Source organism: Polistes dominula, unplaced genomic scaffold (assembly GCF_049000335.1).
Source record: "Polistes dominula isolate Pdom_NZ unplaced genomic scaffold, Pdom_raw_medaka contig_49, whole genome shotgun sequence".
NCBI lineage: Eukaryota > Metazoa > Arthropoda > Insecta > Hymenoptera > Vespidae > Polistes > Polistes dominula.
The window spans coordinates 2004133-2011485 of record NW_028300914.1 but is presented as its reverse complement, the minus strand read 5'-3'; the positions used below and the strand labels follow the sequence as shown (position 1 = coordinate 2011485).

Here is a 7353-nt window from a genome sequence, read left to right as displayed (position 1 = left end):
TAGAAAGTTGTACAGATCGGAGTCGCCGCGTGCGGTAAATATTCTCATCGAGCCACCCAAGTGGACCACACCGGGCAGCAACTCAACGTAAAGAAAAGAAAAAGAGAGAAGAAACGTTACCTATTTACTACTACTACTACTACTACTATTACTAACATCGGAGTATAAAAAAGAAAAAAAGAAATGAATCGTTTCGCTCTGCTTTTCGTCGTTCCACATTTGAACATACCGTATAATAACCTTAACAATTTCTATTACCTTGGCCCCACCTACTCAAGATAAGAATTCGAATTGAGAATGAGCAAGACGAAGAAAATAAATCAAACGGAACGATTGAAATAAAAAAAAAAAAAAAAAAAAAAGAATAATAAAAAAGAAATTCGTATTTAGGCCAAACTCGTGTTGTGTTCTCAAATAAAACAGAATTTTCTTGTTCTTTTTATCAAGGAATCGGTATTGCCATTAAAAAATTGCTATCACAGTAGTAATAGTAGTAGTAGAAGAAATAAAAAAAAAAGGTACATTAAAGAGTCTAGTCGACTAAAGAGGATTTAATCGTGTGCGATGGGATTGGATCGATTTCCTCCCACTCTCCACCCCCTATCCATCGGGCGCGAGATCCTTTTATAAAATATTAATGCTCTTCTATCCCGTTACACGTACATACGTTATATCGTACGAAGATTAGTATGAATGAAAGAGAGAGAAATAGAGATAAAGAGAGAAAGAGAGAGAGAGAGAGAGAGAGAGAGAGAGGTAAATTATTGAAAGGTATACGACAGTTTAACTAACTATCGTTCGTTAATAAGCAACGATCGGTTTGCATCGAATAGTAGTTGTAGTAGTAGTAGTAGTAGTCTATCTTTCCCTTTCGATTGACTGGGTGGCTTTTCATCGGTCTCGTTGTAAATCTATCTATCCCTTTCTCTCTCTCTCTCTCTCTTGTATTCGCTCGATATAACAGGCCAGTTCCATCTCCTGTACGTCAGGCACGTCGTCGATGTTGAGCACGAGTCACCTTCACCTCCTCCATCTCCAGCTCTTTCAAGCAACTCCGACTCCAACTCCAACTCTGTTAGTTCCCTAGCTTCTCCTTCTCCTTCTTGACTCCTCTCCTCATCCACTTCCATCTCTTCCTCAGCCAGAGTCACCCACTCCTCAACCCTTACTTCTATTCCCACCCTCTGTTCGTGGATGAAGCACGGAGTCTTCTTGCGCTTCGTTTCGTTTCTTGCGGTTGTGAGGTGAGGTAGAAGCAGCAGAGAGATAAGTAGATAGGTTGGTAGGTAGGTTGGTAGGTAGGTTGGTAGGTAGGTAGGTAGGTGGGTGGGTGGATGGAAAGGAAGTAAGCACGAATATCTTGCTCGTCGTGTATACTGAAAACTCAACCCAACGTAAACAACTGACTGTCGCGTAGCTCGCATTTGCTGCTATCACCCACGCGAATCAACGACGTCACGGACGGGAAAATCCTAAAGGTCCGTTCATAATCGCCTAAATGAAAACATATCTTTTTCCTTTTTTTTTTTTTTTAGTATTCTACTATTAATTATATTATTACACCATTTTTGTGGTTTTAGATCATTTTGTTTGTTTCTTGTTTTAATATAAAAAATTTTTTTTTATGTATAAGTTTATACGACTTCCATATTTATATTTAATGTTTGTTCTGTTCTTTTCATATTACTTGTAATAAACGACATAACGTTCTCGTTGTTAAAAAAAAAAAAAAAAAAAAAAAAATAAACGAGAAAAAAAGTAAATAAAAGATATACCTTATAACGCGATACGCAAAACGCGTCGTTCATCGTCGTCTTTGATTTTCAGGATATTTTTGAAAAACGTTGAAAATGAAGTTTGCATAGTCGAGTGATGATACCTGCGCCGAACACTCAACGCGTTAACCCTTTATCCATCTCGATTTTATCTCGTCGAACGAGCCGGTTCGATAGCTCATCCCCTAGACCCCCTATCACCACCCAACCCCTTCCCATACCTCCACCCCCTATAGATTTTCCCTCGAAGCATGCTTTCGATCGCGCGAACGAGAACGACGGAAGCGAAGCGCCACGAGCACTTCCGGTGCCTCGTCATTTCCGGTCCGACTTGTAATTTTCGTTCGTCGTCTCGCTGTCACCCTCTCTTTGCGTATAACTGCGTAACTGTATATGTATATATATATATATATATATATATATATATGTACGTATATATATGTATACTCATGCTCTCGCATTCGCATTCGCATTCACGTATTTGTGTCGTTGGCGCGTGCAACCCTCTCTCGCACGATTCCCCTCGATAAATCCGTAAAAGCGGACAGTTTCGTGACGAAAGAGTGTGCGTAAGAGAAATAGAGAGAAAAAAAGAGAGAAAGAGAGAGAAAGAGAGAGAGAGAGAAAAAAATAAAAAATTGAAACGTCGGAATACTTGACGCAACCTTAATCATCAAAATCAAGTATTTCATGATATTACTATTAAATAAAAAATTATTATATATTATATTTTCGTATTATTACTACGTTTAATATATAAACTTTCGTATATCATTACTTTTTTCTTTCTTTTATTTATTATTATTATTATTATTATTATTATTATTATTGTTGTTAGACATTGGACACTTTTTCAAGAGAATAGGAGAAAGGAACATATAGAAATAATATAAGTGATTATCACTAATGGGGCTGCAATATCAAGCGAGACGACATTGGACTCTCTTTTCGACGATTTTTATCCCTTCAAACATCATCGTTCCGAAGCTGATCGATAATATCCGTGAGCTTACCGTCTCTCTCTCTCTCTCTCTCTCTCTTTCTTTTTCTTTTTTTTTTTCTCTCTTTCTCTTCTCTCGTTACTTCTCCACGTTGTCAAGGTGTCTTTCCAAGAAACGAAGAGGTAAAAGCGAAGGTACGGGGTAGCTCGATGAAGGAAATAAGAAAAAAAAAAAAAACAAAGTAAAATAAAAAGAAGAAAAAGTAAAAAAAAAAAGAAAAAAGCAAAGAGAGAGAGAAAGAAGGTAAAAAAAAAAAGAACTCTCGGTAGCAGGAGCAACGAAAGGAGCAGCCTGTCGCGAAGGAAATACAGCAGGTTGGTTTCCGTGAAAGACGGGAAAAAGAAAAAAAAAAAAGAAAGGAAAAGAGAGAGAAAAAGAACAGTTAAAAAATAAAATAAAAAAGAGAGTGAGAGAGAGAGAGATAATCTTTTGCCACGCCCTTTAATATATTCGTTTAAAGTTAATTGAAAGCTTTCAAAAAATAAAAAAAATAAAAATAAAGGAAAAAGAATGGCGTAGAAATGGCATAGAAGCCTGTCATTTCGTTTCAAATTTTAACCATTAAATTTAAAGAAAGATTTTACTCACGAAAGAAATAGAAATAGTCCGTGTGTGTGTGTGTGTGTGTGAGAAAGAAAGAGAGAGAGAGAGAGAGAGAGAGAGAGAGAATTAAATACATAAACATTCATAAAGTGTAACTGTATAAAATATTCTTCATTTGAATTCTTCTTTCCATTTGGTTTGTTTTTTTTTTTTTTTGATAAAATTACCTAATCAATCTGACACTCGGTTCTTATCACTTTTCGCGCGTGTTATCTCCAATATTCGTGGACAACTACTTTTTGTTCGAATGAATGAAAATATGTCCAATTTCTTTTGTTCTTCTTTTTTTTTTGTCTGCCAATTACTCTGAAATACGTCATATTTTTTTTTTTTTCGAATACACACGCACGCACGCACGCACTCACGCAAGCAAGGCGAGTATTGTCAGATCCGATTAAACATTATCCACAGGTTAATGCGATTTTAAGATAATCCTATGGGGGAAAAATACGAAAATACTTTCTCCCCGAAATAATATAACACATAGATACACACCATACATAATATTTGCTCTTATGAACAAATCCTTCTTATATCTATTTTATTTATACGATCATTATCTTGATGCGATAAGTCCATAGTAATTAGAAATGTCGTAGAAAATAAAATATTACTTAATGTTCTTTTTTGTTTTTTTTTTGTTTTTTTTTGTTTTTTTTTAATTTCACCGTAAGAAAAATACGATAGAAAGGGCCAGAAAGAGAGAGAGAGAGAGAGAGAGAGAGAGAAAGATGGAAAGATGAGGGAAAGGGGGGAGTGCGACGAGCAGGAAATTGATCGTAATTGTCGAGTGCGCCTCGGTAGTCTGGGAAGTTTGACCGAACGCAGGGGTTGTTGGAAGGGATTCGAAGCGGACGTTCGAGTAAGTAAGGGTGGCAGAGAAGAAGGGAGGGTTGAGTTGAGTTGAGTTGAGTTGAGTTGAGTTGAGTCTGGGGCAAAAGAGTAGGTGGAGGAAGTGGTGGTAGAGGAAAAGCTTGAGGAGGAAGAGGAAGTGGAGAAGGAGTAGGAGGGTGGTTGGCCTTCGGTTCTGTCGCTGTCATACGCAGCCAACGACAACATAACTACCACCCGCTGCTACTATCTTCTCGTCATTCAGTTTACGTCGGTTCGTCTGTCTCTTTCCCTTTCTCTTTCTCTTTTTCTCCTTCTTTCCTTGTACGTCATCCTCTTTGTCAGGAACTAAGCTACCTAGCTAGCTCGCTAGCTAGCTAGGTAGATAGGTTGGTAGGTATTGACGTGCCACGCGATAATAGCATGCGAACCCAGTGACATCAGAGTCAACTCTAGAATCTCACCAATCTTTTCTTCTCTTCATTTTCATCGATTTTTAGATTTCAATTCCTTTTTACTTATCACACGTACACACACATATATAGGTATATATTAGATTTTAATATCATCATAAGAGTAATAATAATGTTCTATAAATGGTTCAATGATACAACTTTAACTTTAATCGATCGAAATCATTCAAAAGAATTTTTAAGTGTAGAAAGTATGAACAAAAAAAAAATAATCCTGTGGTCGTTGAAGCAATTGGGTACGAGCGGATCTATCGAACCACATATACGTATATAGTACATATATACATATATATACATTTATGTTATATACTATGCATATACTAACGTATCCCCCCGTTGTCCTTTCATTATTTATTCAACGATCTATGCATTCGTAATTTGGAAGTACCTCGTTCGCCGACACTTTTTTCCAATTTTTTTTTTCTTTCCCACCCTCCACCCCTATCGTCTGTGGTTGCTAGCAGCAGCAGCAGCAGCAGCACACGAAATGCCGTTTTCCGTAGCTGAAAATGAACGATGTGTGCCTGCAACCCGTCCTTCTACATAGACACGTTCCGACACCTAGAAAGAGTGGACAGCATGAAAAAGCCCGTGAGCATTTTATTTTGTTCCAACCTACCATAATTTCTCTCCACCTTCTCTAACACCATCACCCAGCATCACCAATACCATCACCTTTTCCTCCCATTTTTTTCCTCTTCCTGTTATACTCACCTCACCTCATCCCGCAAACGAGTGAAAACGAGAATCGTGTTGTGATCGAGACCATCCGGCAAATGACATAATCACGCACGAATGATTCTAAACCGTTATGTGAATTAGTTCAGTCAGATAATGTAGTGTGTGTATGTGTGTTTGTTTGTGTGTGTGTTTGTGTATGGCGATTACAAGGTTCATATATTAATGATTTTTATGCGAAAAGTTAACATGCTTCTATGTCTATCTATTATTATTATGCATATATGTATTATGTATATATATATATATACGTTTATAAATAAAAGGGTTTATATAGAAGGGTTAAAAATTTATATATATAGTTATATTTATAAATATAACTCTTGATAATTTATTTCGAAAGATGGTATCATCTTATGTTAGAATCGAAATGACATTATTCGTTAGTAACGTAAAATGCGGGCTTATGATTCACATTTCTCGTTAACGAGAGAAAGAGAAGAGTCTCGCCCTTTTCCCTTTATCATCTGAAGGTTTCTTCAACTAGACTAAGCGTGTCTACGACGTCTTTGGATCGTTTGCCGTTCGCAAACGCGAAAGGACAAGCGAATGGTAGAGGAAAATTGACGTGAAAAAGGAGAAAAAGATAAAGGAAGAAAAGTTAAGAGAAAGAGAGAGAGAGAGAGAGAGAGAGAGAGAGAGAGAGAAAGGGATAAAGAGAAAGAAAGAAAGAGAGAGAGAGAGAGAGAGAGAGAAAGCTGGTCGTCTTACCAATGGAAAGTGCCGTTCAAGCGAAGGGTCTGATCGAATTACACACATCCCTTACCATTCCTCATACCAAGCAACCCCCTTATCTCACCATGAGAAACCCGAACCTTCGAAGAATACGGAATCGCCCCGAAGGTTCGGGAATCGTTCGATCCCTCGAAATGTCCCACTGGAACCTACAAAGATGGACCCCCAACTGAAGATCCTTGCCATTTCTTTCGGCTAAAAAAGAACAGAATAAAAAGAAGTGAAAATTTATGCGACTATTGCAAACTGACAACAAGCTAAGCATTTTTCATATATATATATTCAGTTTTAGACATGATTGATAATAGTCTCGAGAGTGTAATTTACACTATTTTTAGAAAATTATTATTTTGATAGAACGAACTTTGCAATATTATTAAATAACAATTCATTTTCTCTTTGATCGACAAATAAAACTTTACTAGTATGTATCATGAAAATATTATATAATTTGTGTCATTTAACAGTAAGTTAACTGAGTCGTTTAAATATCCATCTAATGAGAGATTGACGTGTAATATTTAAATGGACATTAATTAAATAATATTGATTAAATAATAAATAAATATGAAATATCTTGCACAGATGATGTTGTTGTAGATCAAAAAGGATTGAACGTTGCGATTTATGAACAACAACAAAAAGAAAATTAAAGAAACAGATAAAAACTAAACCTAATGTCTAATGGGAGATAAATTATAGGGACTAAACGTGACCTTGACAAAAAAAAAAAAAGAAAAGAAAAGAAAAGAACAAAAAAAAAGAATACTTTTCCTTAACGAGAAACTTGAAGACGGTGGTTGGTCAGAGCTATTCAAGCCGTGCTAAGGGAAGAACGTTCTGTTTTTTCTGATTGGGTAGTTCGCAAGCGGAAAGACGATCCGGTCTGGTCCGGTCCGGAAGCTGCACAGAACGAAAACAGACGTCCAAGTCTTTGTGATGCGTGGGTGGAATAGAAATGCATTTGCTCGATCCATTTCAAAGACGAGTATTCCGCCTTCATCTTTTTCTTCTTTTTTTCTTGCCTTTGTGTTCTTTATCAGACGATTCTTTTCAACCCCCATCCAACCCCATCTCAAATTTGAAAAATGTTAAGATCTTGTATCACTCGTGTTCTATAATTTCTTTTTTATATGATGAAATGTCAGATTTTTAAATTGCGTCTTAGTTATATCGAATTGTCGGATTTTTTTTTTA

The 7353-nt window shown here is 36.6% G+C and overlaps 1 long non-coding RNA gene across 5 annotated transcripts in view; it reads right to left on the bottom strand.

Moving 5' to 3' along the window:
• Nucleotides 1-3516: 3516 nt before the first annotated feature.
• Nucleotides 3517-7353, bottom strand: part of LOC149033301 (uncharacterized) — a 53967-nt gene continuing 50130 nt past the window's right edge. For 4 of the 5 annotated variants that reach the window (XR_016175743.1, XR_016175744.1, XR_016175741.1 and 1 more), the window contains one exon: nucleotides 3517-7059. This is a non-coding gene — a long non-coding RNA (uncharacterized LOC149033301). The remainder of the gene's footprint in view (nucleotides 7060-7353) is intronic. The other variant, XR_016175742.1, reaches the window with a different exon arrangement.